Source organism: Oncorhynchus nerka, linkage group LG4, assembly GCF_034236695.1.
Source record: "Oncorhynchus nerka isolate Pitt River linkage group LG4, Oner_Uvic_2.0, whole genome shotgun sequence".
NCBI lineage: Eukaryota > Metazoa > Chordata > Actinopteri > Salmoniformes > Salmonidae > Oncorhynchus > Oncorhynchus nerka.
In genome coordinates, this window is record NC_088399.1 from 26,870,204 (window position 1) to 26,889,072 (window position 18,869).

Below are 18,869 nucleotides of genomic sequence, written 5' to 3' on the forward strand. Positions count from 1 at the left end.
TTGGAGTGAGCAGGGAGGCAGAGGGCCTGTCAGACAGCAGAGAGGAGAGGCCTCTAATGCATTATGCATTGACAGAGCCCTGAAACCTGGAGGCTGCTGCCACCTTGGCTGGCACGCCTGGGAGAGAAGAGGAGAGAGGCTGGATAGGCCTTCTTACCTGTGGGGGCCTTAACTGGGATCTGGGCTGCTCTCAGCTCCTTGCCCACTCTCTTCTGGGAGGGGAGACTTTGACAGAACCAACGACAAGGCAGGCAGTCTCCTTGGACGACACGCACACACACACTAACACATGCATAAAGGCATGCACACACCTTCCCCTCCCCTCCCTCCTAGCCTGGAAATGAGTGGCTGGCCAGAGAAAGTGTGTCATCAGCAGAAACGGACAGAGTGAGAGGACATGACTGATAGAGTGGGGGAGAGAATTGATCGGCTCCTACGTTCCCTGGCCAACCACTCTGTCCTCCATCCATCCCTCCGTCACCCTCTCTCCTCTCCCCCTGTCCTCTCCTCCATGGACCACCAGTTTGTCCTCCATCCATCCCTCCCTCTCCTCTCTCCTCTCTCCTCTCCTCCTCCTCCATTGACCACCAGTTTATCCTCCATCCATCCCTCCCTCTCCTCTCTCCTCCCCCTCCCCATCTCCACTCCTCCCTGGTCTGTCTCTCCGCTCTGCTGGTCCTGGTGACTCAATAAGTCCCAGCATGCTCCACACCTCCCGGAGCTGCTTGGCTGCATTCGGACCAGCAGCAGATAAATAGCTGTGTGTGTGTACGAGCGCCAAAACCACACACATCATTCATCAAGCCACCAAAACAGTCCCTAGATGATTACCTCTTCCAAACCAGCCCAGAACCAGGGGGAGGCAGGGGGGGACCGGGGGACAGGGGGAGGCAGGGGGAGGACCGGGGGAGGCAGGGGGAGGCAGGGGGAGGCAGGGGGAGGCAGGGGGAGGACCGGGGGAGGCAGGGGAGGCAGTGGGATGCAGGGGAGGACCGGGGGAGGCAGGGGGAGGCAGGGGGAGATAGAGGGGGAGGGGAGACGGTAAATGAAACTTTTGAGGGGTCAGTGGTTTTGTACTTGGGCTATTCATCTTCTCTCGCTCACCTCGTTGGGGATGGCAGGCGGGTGCAGGGAGAGGGTGCTTCTGGGTAATTACCTCTTGGAGCGCAGCGTTGCTTCATTATGTCCCGTTACTCCAATCCACTGAAACATCTGTAATTTAGTCTGCTGAGCAGCTAGTGCACACACACACACACACACACACGGGCCGGGAGATGGAGGTATGTGTGTGTGCGTGTATGCGTACATGTGTGTGTGTATCAGCAGGGGCCTTACCTCTCAGGGTAATGTGTGTATCAGCAGGGGCCTTACCTCTCAGGGTAATGTGTGTATGCATATTACAGGTTGGATCACTTCTATTTCAACTCAGCCCATTTAGGAAATGAACCGAAATGCAATTCATCAGCTGCAGAGATTGCCCATTATTTTCAATGAGTATTGTTTTTCAGCTCAGGAATTGGATTTTCATTGTTTGACCCCAAGCCGGGTAGGGAGAGAGCGGGTATGTAAAAGGACTCAAAATGTAGTCATTACTGAATAGGACTAATTCACAAAAGGTTTTGGAATAATGACTACCATTAGTATGATTTGTTAATTATTAATTAATTGTGACATTTTTTTTATTTCTTACAAACTTAAGTAGTCGAGGCCTGGGAGTCTTAGTGTACGTCTAGGTGTTTATGTCTATTTATGACATGACCTCTGAAATCCTTCGTTGACTCATACTTTGACTCAGTCTATACAGTCATTGGTCACACTCAGACAGAACAGTGACAACTCTTCTGTATGTATAAAAACCCCACTGGGCCAGAGATGACAACATGTCGCTCTGTCCTGGCCAAGTATGTGTGTGTCTCAGATCTGGAGCGAGACAAGTGGACGGACACGGACCACTGCACACAGCCCTGTCAATCACACACATTGCAGAATAGCCTTATGACAGAGACAACTGTGTCTGCTTTGGGATGAAACCTAGACTTGCTGGACAGTTGTTTGACTCTCATTTGCTTGCCTCTCGTGGGGATTTGTATTTTTAAGAAGTAGGCAACTGTTGCAGTCATGATGTCAAATATGTATATTAAATCCCCATATTTTTGTTGTCTTGAAAAATAAGTCTTTACCTTGTCATCTGACGTTGCTCTAAAACAGTTTTAACTACAAAATCTAATCACTGTGATGTCTCTTCTGTGTTCCTTCTACTGCACCATATCCTGTCCCTAGCACCGTCACTTCCTGTCTCTGTCCTGGCACTCTGAGAGGCTCCTTTAACTAACTAACCAGGCTTCTAATAGACACAACCCTATTAGAGACCGGCTGGCTGGCTGGCTGGGCCTGAGCCTGTGTGCTAATCAGAAAATGAATTTCCTCACACACACACCTCTTCCTGTATGAGGGACCTGAAGCAGGAGGATGACCCCCCCTTTTTTTTCTCCTCCTTCCCACTGGAAAAGAGAAAAGTGAGGGAGTGGAGAGGGAGAGAGGAGGGAGTGGAGGGTAACAGGGAGGGAGGGAGGGAGGGAGGGAGTAATGGGTGGGAGAGAGGGAGCCAGGGAGTGTAGGGAGGGAGAGGGAGAGAGGAAGTATAGACAGAGAGGGAGTGTGTAGGGAGAGAGGAAGTGTAGACAGAGAGGGAGCCAGGGAGTGTAGGGAGGGAGACAGGGAGTGTAGGGAGGGAGGGAGACAGGGAGTGTGGGGAGGGAGAGAGACTGGGAGTGTAGGGAGACAAGGAGTGTAGGGAGAGAGGGAGACAGGGAGTGTAGGGAGACAGGGAGACAGGGAGTGTAGGGAGACAGGGAGTGTAGGGAGAGAGGGTGACAGGGAGTGTAGAGAGCAAGACAGAGAGTGTAGGGAGAGAGGGAGACAGGGAGTGTAGAGAGTGAGACAGGGAGTGTAGGGAGGGAGGGAGACAGGGAGTGTAGGGAGGGAGGGAGACAGGGAGTGTAGGGGGAGAGGGAGACAGGGAGTGGAGGGAGACAGGGAGTGGAGGGAGACAGGGAGTGTAGGGAGAGAGGGAGACAGGGAGTGTAGGGAGACAGGGGTTGTAGGGAGGGAGACAGGGAGACAGGGAGTGTAGGGAGACAGGGAGTGTAGGGAGAGAGGGTGACAGGGAGTGTAGAGAGCAAGACAGAGAGTGTAGGGAGAGAGGGAGACAGGGAGTGTAGAGAGTGAGACAGGGAGTGTAGGGAGGGAGGGAGACAGGGAGTGTAGGGAGGGAGGGAGACAGGGAGTGTAGGGGGAGAGGGAGACAGGGAGTGGAGGGAGACAGGGAGTGGAGGGAGACAGGGAGTGTAGGGAGAGAGGGAGACAGGGAGTGTAGGGAGACCGGGAGACAGGGGTTGTAGGGAGACAGGGAGTGTAGGGAGAGAGGCAGACAGGGAGTGTAGGGAGAGAGGGTGACAGGGAGTGTAGAGAGCAAGACAGAGAGTGTAGGGAGAGAGGGAGACAGGGAGTATAGGGAGAGAGGGAGACAGGGAGTGTAGGGAGAGAGGGAGACAGGGAGTGTAGGGAGAGAGGGTGACAGGGAGTGTAGAGAGCAAGACAGAGAGTGTAGGGAGAGAGGGAGACAGGGAGTATAGGGAGAGAGGGTGACAGGGAGTGTAGAGAGCAAGACAGAGAGTGTAGAGAGGAAGACAGAGAGTGTAGGGAGAGAGGGAGACAGGGAGTGTAGGGAGAGAGGGTGACAGGGAGTGTAGAGAGCAAGACAGAGAGTGTAGAGAGGAAGACAGAGAGTGTAGGGAGAGAGGGAGACAGGGAGTGTAGGGAGAGAGGGTGACAGGGAGTGTAGAGATAAAGACAGGGATTGTAGGGAGAGAGGGAGACAGGGAGTGTAGGGAGAGAGGGAGTGTAGAGAGGGAGTGTAGGGAGACAGGGAGTGTAGGGAGGGAGGGAGCCAGGGAGTGTAGGGAGAGAGGGAAACAGGGAGTGTAGAGAGTGAGACAGGGAGTGTAGGGAGGGAGGGAGACAGGGAGTGTAGAGAGTGAGACAGGGAGTGTAGGTAGGCAGGGAGACAGGGAGTGTAGGGAGAGAGGGAGCGTAGGGAGACAGGGAGTGTAGGGGTATAGGGAGTCAGGGAGTGTAGGGAGAGAGGGAGTGTAGAGAGGGAGTGTAGGGAGGGAGACAGGGAGTGTAGAGAGGGAGTGTAGGGAGACAGGGAGTGTAGGGAGAGAGGGAGACAGGGAGCGTAGGGGTAAAGGAAGTCAGGGAGTGTAGGGAGAGAGGGAGAGAGGGAGTGTAGAGAGGGAGACAGGGAGTGTAGAGAGGGAGACAGGGTGTAGAGAGGGAGTGTAGGGAGGGAGGGAGACAGGGAGTGTAGAGAGGGAGACAGGGTGTAGAGAGGGAGCGTAAGGGAGGGAGGGAGACAGGGAGTGTAGAGAGGGAGACAGGGTGTAGAGAGGGAGTGTGGGGGGAGGGAGGGAGGGAGGGAGGGAGGGAGGGAGGGAGGGAGGGAGGGAGGGAGGGAGGGAGGGCAGAGCAGCCAGCTGGGTTGTAGGAGTAATAAAGAAGGAGAATCAATAGGCCATGCAATGGAGCCAAGGTGCTGCCATCTATCACACCGCCTCCCTGACTCCCATCATTCATCATGCTCAATGAGGCAGCAAATAGGAAAATGACTATTTGTATCAAACACATCTGCACTCATCCACCAAGGTATTTCATTCCCATTAACTCCCAGAGTAAAATACGCACAGGGTTCATGCTTTTCTGTGTTCTTGTTGCTTGTGATTGTGTGTGTTGTCTTTGTGTTGTGGTGTGTGTTGTCTTTGTGTTGTGGTGTGTGTTGTCTTTGTGTTGTGGTGTGTGTTTTTGTTTGTAGAGAAAATGTATCTGGCAAAGAACACATTTATGGCCGCGTAGTGTTTTTGTGTCTTTGTGGAGGTACATTTTTACAACTACCCCCCCCCTCCCCCCCCTTCATCTATCCCTCCCTCCTTCTTCCTCCTTCACCCCTCCCTTTTACTTACCCACCCCCCAAACCCACCCCCCAGTCATCTCTTATGGCCTGTCATTGGTGAGTTTCTGTGTATGTCTTCATCGACATCTATCATTTTAACTCCTCTCTGCTTTGTCTTCATGCAGACACACACACACACACACACACACACACACACACACACACGGCTGCTCTGTTTGCGTTTTGGGTTTGAGAGTGCTGTAATAAATGTAGATGGTTGACTGTACTTGTATTACTCCAGGACAGTGTTTTCATGTCCTCAGCACTATAAATCCCCCAGGCTGCCAGGTAAGACAGAGGTGCTTCCCTTCCCAGCGGCCAAAGGAAGCAGGCAGGACGGGATGCAAATGTGCAGGGCTATCATCATTATAGAGTAATACCCCATGAAATGGCTGGATCATTACTGTCTATGGCAGCATCATTATCATCTACCGGCTTTATGGGCTGCTGGGGAGTGGTAGAGGGCCTGTATAGGAAAGAGAGATGGAAGTGTGTGTGTGTGTTACTGTAATCTAGCCCCTCTCTAACTCTTTACATTAAGCCAGTAGTGTGTGTTTGGCTGCTTCTCCCCTGGTGGTAGTCCCATCACATCAACAACAGACACTGTTTTAATAACATGTCAAATTCTGATTCATGTGGACCATCTTCAAAACAAAAACACAACTAAATACTAATTATAAACGTAATTATGAGACTGGAGAGCTTTTGTAATATAATGGAACGATCAAACAATGCTTTGCTTTGCCACATAGCCGACACATTCAATCAAAAGCTGTATTCTCACGTTTCTGCCGATTATGCAAAGTAAGATACCGCCCAACTTGACTAAAACAAACATGCTACATTGCCATGTGAGTGTATACCTGGAGTGCTTTCTGGATATATAATACTGTCCGTGTTGTGGAAGCTACTCTGAAAATATAGTTTACCAAGCTACCAATTACTTGACACTGGAAGAAGTTAAGCTACATTTAAAGCTACTCTTAAGAAAAATACAGTTCACTTAACTAAAGTTACTTTGAAAAAGTAGTTCACTACATTCAAACTACTACGTGATAAATGATCATAGTGTATCTAAATCTGAAATGTCATAGACTACAAAATGCAAGAACAGATCCCTCTGGAGTCTGATGTTAACAGAATGTGTAATTTAGCCTATGAATAAAAACAAAAACCATGTTTCAAGTGAGAATTAGGCAGGTCTGATGCCCGAACAAGAAAGGACATTTTTGCCTACTTCACCCATATTTTATTGTATTTTTACTAAGCCCGTAATGTAGCTACACCTCTACATACCACCAAGCTACTGCAAAATGTAGTTCAATTACAAGTTGAACTACATGTAGTTCACTACTCCCCATCACTGAATACTGTATATATATATATATATATATATATGACTGTTTGATCTCAACACTTCTGCTATGTTGTGTGTGCATGGACACACTTCACAATCCAGAATAAACAGGTGTCCTGATATGTCATTAAATCATAAAGATAATATATACAGCTATTTGTACGATTTGTTAGGCCTTATTACATATCAAAACATGCAGCCTAATTGTTATGTTCGTATATCCAGGCGTATATCAGGTGTTTGGGCTCTTGCTGAAAGATGAGGCAATGTAGTATTTGAATAATACATGTTTTCCTTACAGCTCTCCCTTTAAAATAGTCTCAAAAATAGCAGGGTGCTCTAAACTCAGTGTAAATTTGCTCTAATTAGCTTGTTGTCAACTAAACATGAGATACAAATACTCCCTCTAAGTTCAAAATCCCACAGTTAGAGGTAAAGAATGTGTGCATTGCTACAACCCACCACTATCAGTCATTCTTGCATAGAGTGGGAGAGTATTTGCAGGCAAGGTTAATAGCACTGTAATTTAGGATTTAGTTGAACGAAAAATACAGTGATTTTGCAAATTACTGAAATTAGATTCTTTATTACCAATTACCCACACCTCACTTCGCCTCCTATGGCCTCATTCACTACAGTGTCATTCATCGCACTATGTTCATCGCTAATTGAGGTTCCTAAAGACCATTTAGACCATGGCATTGAAGAGGTGACGGTATGGGATTTTGAAACAACTTTAACTGCATTGTAAGTGGCAGTGTGTCTGCTCTGCACCTTATAACCGTATAACGGTCTATAGCCTACCTGCCTTCTGGCACATTAACCCTCCAGCAATGTAGCCAGGACGAAAAACACAACATTCAATCGAAAGAGATCCAGGAGTTTTTTGGGGTGATAGAAAAGAACATTCCTTTGCGCTGCGAGAGAGCATGTTAGAATTTTCATATTGACTAGTTTATTTTTTATATCACACGATAAACATGAATTGATACATGCACCCCAAAAACGTGCATTCCAACCCAGAGAATTGCATGAGTCCACGTATCTAAAATATAAATAAAATCATGAAACCTAAAATCAATAGGCCCTACTATTTGGAAAGTTCCACCTGACAAGACAGCCTTGGCTTGACGGGAGAAAAGGTCCGTATCACATAGCTGCACGGTAAGCGTGCATTTCCCTCTTGATCCCGAGTTGAAAATGTCATGTTCCACTCTTTGCACTTCTCCTCTCTTCTCTTCCCCCTCTCCTTCTTCTCCTCCACACTTGGCGACGTGCCTGCGCCTACTTTCCAGTTGACTCCTCAGGGATCATTTAGCCAAAGTCACAGGCTACGGGAACAGACCTTTCAAATTCATAAAATTCATAGGATTTTTCACAAATGAATGAACACAATTTTCTACCACTTTCCTCATTATGCAAATATGCAAAATATCACATTTAGGCCAATTACGGTCCCGCACAGTTCCAAATTCACCCGTTTAAGCCTTAATTGCAGAAACTATCAAATAATTACTGAAGCTAATTGGGGATATTTGTGACAGATACAACAAATTCTATCCCCCAAATTACATTTTATTCAAGGAGCCACTGAATGACACTGCGGTGTTTTATTATCGAAGTCTAATTTAACTTAGCCTACAAAACGAAGTGAATTGAGTGCTTGTTATCAATTTTGAACAATTCATAAGTCTCTAATGCGGAATGATGAAATAAATCGGTTCAAGATTCCATACAATATTTTCCTGATCTCTTTCCTCCGCCTCTCTATTTGCGGAAAATTAGCCTATCCCCTGCTATGATTTTTGGTGTGATAAAACCTCCCATCTAACTATAGAGAAAGCCGATTAAAGATGATGGCCCACATTTCCTTTTATAACTAAATGGTTTCTCGTCTAACTTGGGCTGCGTGGATTTAACTTTGAAACTGCGTTTTTCTACATATTTGGCTCTTTGTTCAAAACAAAAGCAGACCTGATACTGAACGAAGAAACAAGAGGCAACAGAACATACATCCCTCTATCATGTCACCCCCCTCTCTCTTTACCTGAAAGGACCGGTGTTGTGCGCCCGGGAAGGTCATCTTTGGACACGGACATCTATCCCACCTAACCAGCAGCAGACACCAGCATTTATAACTGTCTGGCTGGTGACCCGTTAGCGGGTTATGGATGTCCCCCTCGGGTAGTGATTTGTTTAATCCAGTGGAATGGTCCTGGTTCTATGTAAACAAGCCCAGGGCGGAATGAAGGTGCCACCCAAGCATAGCGCGGAGGCCTATTTGTCAGAGAACCTTCATAAATAGGATTGGAGAGGTGATGTCTCCATTTTTACGCAGAGGTTACTAAAAAGAGGCTCAGATGGTAGACTGTTAAAGGACAACATTTACCGTGGGACATATTCCATATCCATTTATTGAAATAGGCCAAACCGTAAGTTATTGGAAAAAAACAACAACAACAGTCAAAGTATAGCCTTTGTTTGACATGTAGGCCTGTATAACCAAATAAACAGGAGTTTGATATTAATCCTACAGTTTGACATGTAGGCCTGTATAACCAAATAAACAGGAGTTTGGATTCGACTGAGTCAAGGCATACAAGGCCAAAGGTATAGTAACCGCCTAATTAAGAACTCAAAACTTATCCAACAGTAGGAGTATTAATCATCCTTTCACAGCATATGGACATTTAAATTCATGCACGTGCATGAGGTATTTAATTCACAACCATAGTCGGTAAGTAATTTCTAATTAAAAAATTACTAAGTTCTAATAAACTGAAATTCATTCATAATGATTGAAGTGGTTGCGTAGGTTAAGAAATGACTCTTTTCATTAGAAGGTCAATTTATTATTTGTTCGAAATGTTCCAGATCTATTCAAATATAACGGCCTATTTGTCACCGCGGCTCACCTTTGACTCGTCTCGCGTTGTTTGGTATAGCAATTATAAATCCACTTTGATACTAATATAGGAATAATTTGATCTGTAATGATTGTAATAATCGCCTTAATGTTTATTACCAACATCACATGTCTCTGCTAATCACTTGCTATAGGATATCTTATATCAAAGCATAAAGTGATGGCATGGGTTATATTCTCCCTGTTTATTCAAAACACCGAAGACATAGGCTATTTATGCCTTTTGTTTGACTTGGTAAAATATAAATGTTCTTTAGACAAGACAATTGGGTACCTATTTTCACCGCATTAATCATTTCTAATTTTTTCATTTGCAAGCCATAGGCCTCTCTCTAGTGAGCCAATGTTTTAATACAAACTATAAACTGTCTGTCTGGACCTGTCCCTCTTCACTTTGTGTTTTATTTTGTTTTTTTTAGCTCGAGTCCAATCAGTCCATTACGTCGCAATAAAGTGCATATACATGTACGTCTTGTCAAATATCTGAAATGACTGTTTCTGAGTCTCTCTCTCTTTCTGTTTTTTGGGGTGTCTGCGTGCAGACTCTATTCCTCCCCGCCCAGTCCAGACCGTATCGCTGGCCCTTGTGGAGAATCATTCTGGGAGTGAATAGAGATGAAGGAAGAGATATTAAGTGACTCTATATAACATCCAGGACACAATGGCGGAGTGATTGATGGCGGACAAAGTGGTAACAGCAGGACAGGGGGACCCTTGGAGACAGCGGGCGCTGTCAACACTGGAAAAAAAGGAGGAGCGCAGAGAGGAAGTGGAAAGAGGGAGAAAAAACGCATCTCAGAAGGGGCAGGAAGGCAGGTGCGTCCTGGTGGAGTTTGCAGTCTATTTGTATGAGTAATCAGCGGCGCCCCCCCTCTCTGTCAGCCGTGTTTACTCACTGATTTTCTCAACAAGACAGGCAGTGACACTGGATGGATGGGGCTAATCCGCCACAGAGAGAGACGGCTCTGCCGAGGTTACAGGTCTGAGATAGAGCACCACCGACACACTCCCCTCACCTAATCTTCCGGCAAATATTTATCACTATCAATTTAGTTGACTCCCTGACATTAAAATACCGCGTATAGATAACCTCTTGCTGGGAGAATCGATCGGGCTTCAACCAGCCCAGCAGCCAGCCAGCCAGGCGGCTAGCTCTCACTGCCCAGCCGAGGTGGAGGGAGGGAGGCAGGGGAAGAGGAGAAGAAAGAGGTCACTTAGAGAAGCGTGGATTACAAACGCGCAGATGAAAGGCATCCTTGATATTAACAGAGGAAGTAAGAACAGAAAGCCGTGGTCTGCAGTTGAATTAGATGGACTGGACTATAACGTTATAAAGATATAATGTAGCTTACATTTGTATTCAAATGGTAGGCTATCATTATGTATTTTATTTTGTAAAAAGCATTTTAGTGAATAATCCACATGTAAAAAAAACAGATGGTGGTTAATAGTCAAATTAACACTTTTTAATTTTCGTGGCAGCCCGTAAGAAATGTCTGTTATTCACCTGTCATATCTTCAACTTTATTTATTTTGAAGTGGATAGAGAGGGAATGAGAGAGAGAGAGAGAGAGAGAGAGAGAGAGAGAGAGAGAGCAGTAGATGAGGGGAGAGAGGGGAGGAGGGAGATAGAGAGCGAGAGAGATAAACGACAGCAGGTGCCAGTGTCCTCGCGGCTCCACCGGCAGATGCGCCATGGCGCGAGGAAACAGCTGATTTGCTCGCCCCCTTCCCTTCCATTCCCTCTCTCTCTCTCGCGCGCTAATTGGCCTTCCACGTTCATACACACATTCTCACTAATTTCACATTTGCTATTCCTGAGGTAACTGAGGCACGTCTCAAGGAATATATCCCACCCTCAGTCACCGCAGACTCCATCAACGATTTTTCAGATAAATTAGCTGCTTTGTTTGATAATCAAATCTCCGTGATTCAGTCTAGTTCTCCTTACCGAATGTGTCCCCGCGCTAGCAAACGAGAGTGAACACACACACACATACACCACATCAATATAAACGTATACAATGATAAAAATATATTTCCTTCTGTAACAAACATAAACGTGAGGGTAGACTTATCTTTAGGCCTAGGCCATCATGCATAGCCTAAGAATTCAGCAGTGTATTGGTTGAAGCTCGTTCGAAAAACCGCTGTCCGTGGTGCTGAAATGCTTGGCCGCAATACAGGTAGGCTGTTTTGTTTCAACGCTTGGAGAACAATCTCTAATGCACATTCTAGATGATATATACCTGACATATATTATGCATTCCGATTATGTCAGGGGTTGTAGGGCTACATTTTTGCTTATATATACACACACTATATACTGTATACATCACATCAGTAAACAGTAGGCCAGTATCATGCATGTGGGTGAATGAGTATGCCTAGCTTTTCTTTTTTGCTTTACTTCACATAAATCACGATGGCTAACACACACACACACACACACACACACACACACACACACACCGTATTAGAAAACTCCAAAGTCATCCAGTTTGCTCTAATCATTACAATTAGTCCTGAATTATCACCGGACTCTGACAGACGTTCCTTGTAACTCTCTTTTATTTCCACCCCGTGCTAATCAGCCGCTCTCATTACAAACGCTGATTAAACTGCAAATTACCCAGCAGTGGCCTCCATCCGCGCCTACCAGCGCCCCGCTCAATATCAATTAAGTCTAGCAGCCCTTCGGTAGTCTCCCAGCGCTTCCAAATTCTTGATAGCGCCACTTATTAGTTTGGAAAACTCGGAAAATACCAATAATCAACGGTCATGGAGCTAAAGGGAAAAGCGCCAACGGATTTTCTTTCTTCCCCCTTGCAGTTCGAATAGATTAGGCCTACGGTAAAGCCTGGCTCTCTTTTTCGTAGCGCATTAGCATCATGCATCCCTATGCTGCAGGCCTCAGTAATAACCACGGTCACCTACACTGGCGGGCATGTATGAGCTAGCGCATTCGTTCCATTTTTCCCCCAATTTTTTTATTCTCCCAAAACGTGTCAGTGGCCATTGCAAAGGAGGAAAAATGTATTCGACAAGGTAATATCTATGGGTTTTGGGAGTCACTTTTGGAATGAATAAATCGTATTAATGCTTGACAAATCTGAAATATTACATAATTAGGTCGTTACGGAGGCAGGGTGAATGAATATATGTGTTTTCACTGGCTTTATTTAACCTCTTTAGTTCGCTGGAACAGTTAATCACAGCTTATTTTATTTATTTAATTAGAGAGGGATTTCATGTTCTTAATATGACTACAATTATTTCTCTCTCTCTCTCTCTCTCTCTCTCTCTCTCTCTCTCTCTCTCTCTCTCTCTCTCTCTCTCTACATGTAAACCTGTCCAACCGGTGAAAGTGGACATGAAATGGAGGGATAGAGGCAGAACCAAATGTTGTACAATCCCCTGAATCATGGTTTTGATTGCAATTGTTTTAGGCTACAATAACATCATCTTGAATTGTTCTACTATGTAGCCTAACATTGTTGTTATTATATTATTATTTGTAGTTACCTCGTAATATTTCTATGTTTTGAATGCTTTCATGAAAATATGATAGTCCTATAACAAAAGGAGCATAGTAAACTAATTGTAGTAGTTTAAACTGTATATTATTATTATTATTATTATCAAGTGAGCCTGCTTAGGAATGATACAACTAATCAAACTTATCAAAACAGATTGCATTGATGATATCATTCAGGTTATGTTCTGTCTCAGAAATTATTCATTATTTTAAAACATTATACAGACCGTATTTGAGTGCCTTCACTGCAACTAATAAACAATAACAAAAAGTGCAAAATATACAGTACGATAACAGATTGCATTGAGGGGTTTAGAGAATGAATTATTTGAAGTTGTGTAAGTGGTTGGTAAAATATCAACAATCTATTCAATTTGACATACATTTCAACGCACACATTTCAACTGGTAGGTTATAATAAAATATCTGATGACTTGTTTGATTTTGTGATGCAAGTCAAGGGGACCTTGAATGCCATGAATTAAATCATTTTTCACAACACAAATCATTACCAGACTAGGACGCAGAGATCCAAATGGCACAGAATGGGCTGTTTTTGGAAGATACACAACCATTTGCTTATGCCCCAACTAATCAACTAGCTGTGCAGACAAATATTTGCAACACAACACAACATGGTGGATCTTGAATTACATTTACATTTACACATGAATTACTATTCACAGTATCCTAGGTTCTCAAATTAAGGTCTTCGAGGATCTAGGCTATAGAATCCAGAACATGTAGTATGGGCTAATTCATTATTACAATAATTTATATTACACATATAAACATATGAACAACTCAAAAATGTATTTAGGCAAAATGCATTTGAACGAAGCACATGGAGCAACATGGAAGCAAGCCAATAGCCCATATCATGCTTAATAATTCAGCAGTATATTGTCAAGTTAAATCTCCATATGTACACTTAAAACCCCTCTGTAAATGTTTTATTGACGCACGCACGCACACAGGCGAACACACACAGTTTTAAAATCAAATAAAAAAATCGAAGGAGGCAAATTCTGTCTCTTTGGGGCATTTGTTGACTACAACCTGGGAGTATAAATGAGCAAGACTCACTGTGGTCAATACTACTTTCCTGAACAGACATGGACCTATTCGGGTATTTTCTGAATGCTTCATTCCTTCCTCCCTAATCCAAGCCCATCCGTTTTCAATGATCTGACATCATGACTGAATAGGTGAAATCAGTAGAAATTTTGCTTTTGCTTTCACGTGTCCAATAGCGTAAAACCAGTCATTTGAATCCCACATTTCTCGACATATTTGCCTCTTGTTTGACATTATTTCAGTAGATCTTGTATCATCACAATACAAGTAGGCCTACAATTTTATTTCTAGCTGCATCATCGATTCATTAGACACATCAAATGCTTAGCCTTTCTGTCCCAAATTCTTGGAATTACTCAAAGTGGGACTTCCGCCCCAAAATATCCGGGATTTTGGGCAAGTCTCTACTGCCCCCATTGTAAATTTAAATTTAAAATGTGCTCTCGAATTTCTGGTGCAGAGAACGGAAGTGCGATGACGCGAGGGTGTAACATGCTGACAAGAACGGGCACGCGTGTGCATCCGCCATCGTTCGCATGTTGATTTTGTCTATCCACACCAGATCCATTTTGAGTCACACAAAATCACGTGTTCTCTATTCCAATAATTCATCCACGGATAAAAGGGGCAAACAAAGTTCGTTTCTAGTAATCTCTCCTCCTTCAATCTTCTTCTTCTTCTTCTTCTTCTTTGGACTTTAAGGTACATTACCACCACCAACTGGTCTGGAGTGTGGACCTCAGTTCATCTTTCAATCAATTCAATTTAAATTCAATTAAATTCAAAGGGCTTTATTGGCATGCGAAGCATATGTTTACATTGCCAAAGCAAGTGAAATAGATAATAAACAAAAGTGAAATAAACAATCAAAAGTAAACATTACTCTCACAAAAGTTTTGGAGGAATAAAGACATTTCCAATGTTATATTATAGCTATGTACAGTGTTATAATGATGTGCAAATCACCCACATAGGTATATGCTCCTAAAAACCAATGAGGAGATGGGAGATGTGGGACTTGCAGCGCATCAAGCATCGCATCAAGCATCAAAAATAGAACAAAGTTCTATTTTAGTGCCTGGCTATGCAGACTCTTGTTGACACGCGCCAGCAGTTTGGATTAAATTATTGAATAACATATACAGTGGGGAGTACAAGTATTTGATACACTGGCGATTTTGCAGGTTTTCCTACTTACAAAGCATGTAGAGGTCTGTCTATCATACGTACACTTCAACTGTGAGAGACGGAATCTAATAAAACAAAAATCCAGAAAATCACATTGTATGATTTTTAAGTAATTAATTTGCATTTTATTGCATGACATAAGTATTTGATCACCTACCAAGCAGTAAGAATTCCAGCTCTCACAGACCTGTTAGTTTTTCTTTAAGAATCCCTCCTGTTCTCCACTTCTTACCTGTATTAACTGCACCTGTTTGAACTCGTTACCTGTATAAAAGACATGTCCACACACTCAATCAAACAGACTCCAACCTCTCCACAATGGCCAAGACCAGAGCTGTGTAAGAACATCAGGGATAAAATTGTAGACTTGCACAAGGTTGGGATGGGCTACAGGACAATAGGCAAGCAGCTTGGTGAGAAGGCAACAACTGTTGGCGCAATTATTAGAAAATGGAAGAAGTTCAAGATGACGGTCAATCACCCTCGGTCTGGGGCTCAATGCAAGATCTCATCTCGTGGGGCATCAATGATCATGAGGAAGGTGAGGAATCAGCCCAGAACTACACGGCAGAACCTGGTCAATGACCTGAAGAGAGCTGGGACCACGGTCTCAAAGAAAACCATTAGTAACACACTACGCCGTAATGGATTAAAATCCTGCAGCGCACGCAAGGTCCCCCTGCTCAAGCCAGGGCATGTCCAGGCCCGTCTGAAGTTTGCCAATGACCATCTGGATGATCCAGAGGAGGAATGGGAGAAGGTCATGTGGTCTGATGAGACAAAAATACAGCTTTTTGGTCTAAACTCCACTTGCCGTGTTTGGAGGAAGAAGAAGGATGAGTACAACCAAAAGAACACCATCCCAACTGTGAAGCATGGAGGTGGAAACATCACTCTTTTGGGATGATTTTCTGCAATGGGGACCGGACGACTGCACCGTATTGAGGGGAGGATGGATGGGGCCATGTATCGCGAGATCTTGGCCAACCCTCTCCTTCCCTCAGTAAGAGCATTGAAGATGGGTCGTGGCTGGGTCTTCCAGCATGACAACGACCCGAAACACACAGCCAGGGCAACTAAGGAGTGGCTCCGTAAGAAGCATCTCAAGGTCCTGGAGTGGCCTAGCCAGTCTCCAGACCTGAAACCAATAGAACATCTTTGGAGGGAGCTGAAAGTCCATATTGCCCAGCGACAGCCCCAAAACTTGAAGGATCTGGAGAAGGTCTGTATGGAGTAGTGGGCCAAAATACCTGCTGCAGTGTGTGCAAACCTGGTCAAGAACTACAGGAAACGTATAATCTCTGTAATTGCAAACAAATGTTTCTGTACCAAATATTAAGTTCTGCTTTTCTGATGTATCAAATACTTATGTCATGCAATAAAATGCAAATTAATTACTTAAAAATCATACAATGTGATGTTCTGGTCTCTCACAGTTGAAGTGTACCTATGATAAAAAATTACAGACCTCTACATGCTTTGTATGTAGGAAAACCTGCAAAATCAGCAGTGTATCAAATACTTGTTCTCCCCACTGTATGTGTATGCCATCACGCGCATGTTAATTTTGTCCATCCCCACCAGACGCGATCTGGACACGCATGTTGAAATATTGAAACAAACTCTGAACTAACTATATTAATTTGGGGACAGGTCAAAACACGTGAAACATTCATGGACATTTAGCTAGCTAGCTTGCTGTTGCTAGCTAATTTGTCCTGGGATATAAACATTGGGTGGTTATTTTACCTGAAATGCACAAGGTCCTTTTTTTCCTGGATCTTTGCAGAATTTTGTCCATTCTGAGTCACACACAATCTTGTGTTCTCTACTCCAACAATTAGTCCACTGATAAAAGGGGAAACCTAGTTAGTTTCTAGTAATCTCTTCTTCTTCTTCTTGTTCTTCTTCTTGTTCTTATTCTTCTTATTCTTCTTCTGTGGACTTTATATGATGGTTGGCAACTAACTTTAAGGTGCGTTACCACCAACAACTGGACTGGAGTGGAGTGTGGACCTCAGTTCAGCTTTCACCCACATGGGTATATGCTCCTAAAAACCAATGAAGAGATGGGAGAGGCGGGACTTACAGCCTGTTAAGCATAAAAAATATAACCAAGTTCTATTTTAGCACCTAGCTATGCAGACGCTCGTTGTCACGCACAATCAGTTTGGGTGAAATGGTTGAATAACATGTATGTGTACATTTATTTTCTCAATGCTCACACATGCGAAACGAGGGTGGTGTGGTCAGCATTTAAGAATGGGGCTAAATTCAGAACTTCATCTCCTGTGTACACCTTCCTCTGAGTACAGACAGTACCTTCATCTCCTGAATACAAACCAACTAACTTACTTATGAGTACATAGATGCCCTCTTGAGAACCTTGAGGATCTCGAAATGGAGTTAGTCGGCAGTGATGAAGTGGACCTACTTGCTACGACAGGTGTGACTTCCAACGTTTGCCCTGTGAATCCTACTGGAGATGATTTTGGACCTGTAGGAGTGACATTTTTGGAAATAGTGGATTCCTGCTTTTTGGCCGACCCATATGTTGTGTCAAGTTGGGTAAAGTACAAACTGGGAATGGTTACATCTGTGAAAGTTTAGAGAAGTGGAATTGTTTGCATTTTTTGTGCATCCTCTGTCCAGAGAAAATGGGCACCTGACGTCACGCGACTCGGGGCTCAACCTGTGTCATGCTTTGCTTTCAGGAGCAGGGCACCCTCAAAGGAGGGATCAGTGGGTTAGAGTTGAGTGTAGAGGTGGATCAAATGAAAAAGTATATTCCTGGTGTTATATTCCTGGTGGTTGGTGAAACGTAGACACGTGGAAATGGCGAGACTGAGAATACCCTGTTTGCTGAGCATTGACACAGAGTTTCTAGCTGATAAAGTCAGGTTAGATTATATTTTTAGAAATGGTGCCGACAGAGAGGGCAACCTCGCTTCCCGTTCTTAGGAAACTTTGTAGTACTTCGTTTTTTGAATGTATTATTTCTTACATTATAAGCCCAGAAAATGTTGTGTTATTACATACAGACATATTCTTAATTCCATTCCTTTACTTAGATTTGTGTGTATTGGGTATTTGTTGTGAAATGGTTAGATATGACTTGTTAGATATTGCTGCTCTGTCCGAACTAGAAGCACAAGCATTTCGCTATACCTGCAATAACATCTGCTAAACACGTGTATGTGACCAATACAATTTGATTTGATTTATTTACTATTCTGTGAGGGCCTATTTCCTGAACCCGCTACAAGTGGTGTAATAGTTTAAAGTACTAAGTGTTTTTTGGGGGAGGTATTTGTACTTTACTTTATTATTTATATTTTTGGCAACTTGTACTTTTACTCCACTACATTCCTTAAGAAAACAATGTACTTTTTACTCCATACATTTTCAATGACACCCAAATATAGGCCTAAGCGTTACATTTCAAATGATTAGGAGGACAGGAAAATGACCCAATTCACGCACTTATCGTTATCAAGAGAACATCCCTGAACATCCCTACTGCCTCTGATCTGGCAGACTCACTAAACACAAATGTTTCATTTGTAAATTATTGTCTAAGTTTTGGGGTGTGCCCCTGGCTATCCATAAATAAACGAAAACAAGAGAATTGTGCTGTCTGGTTTTGCATAATATAAGGAATGTGAAATGATTTCTACTTTTACTTTTGATACTAAAGAATATTTTAGCAATTACATTTACTTTTGATACTTAAGTATATTTAAAACCAAATAGTTTTAGACTTTTACTAAAG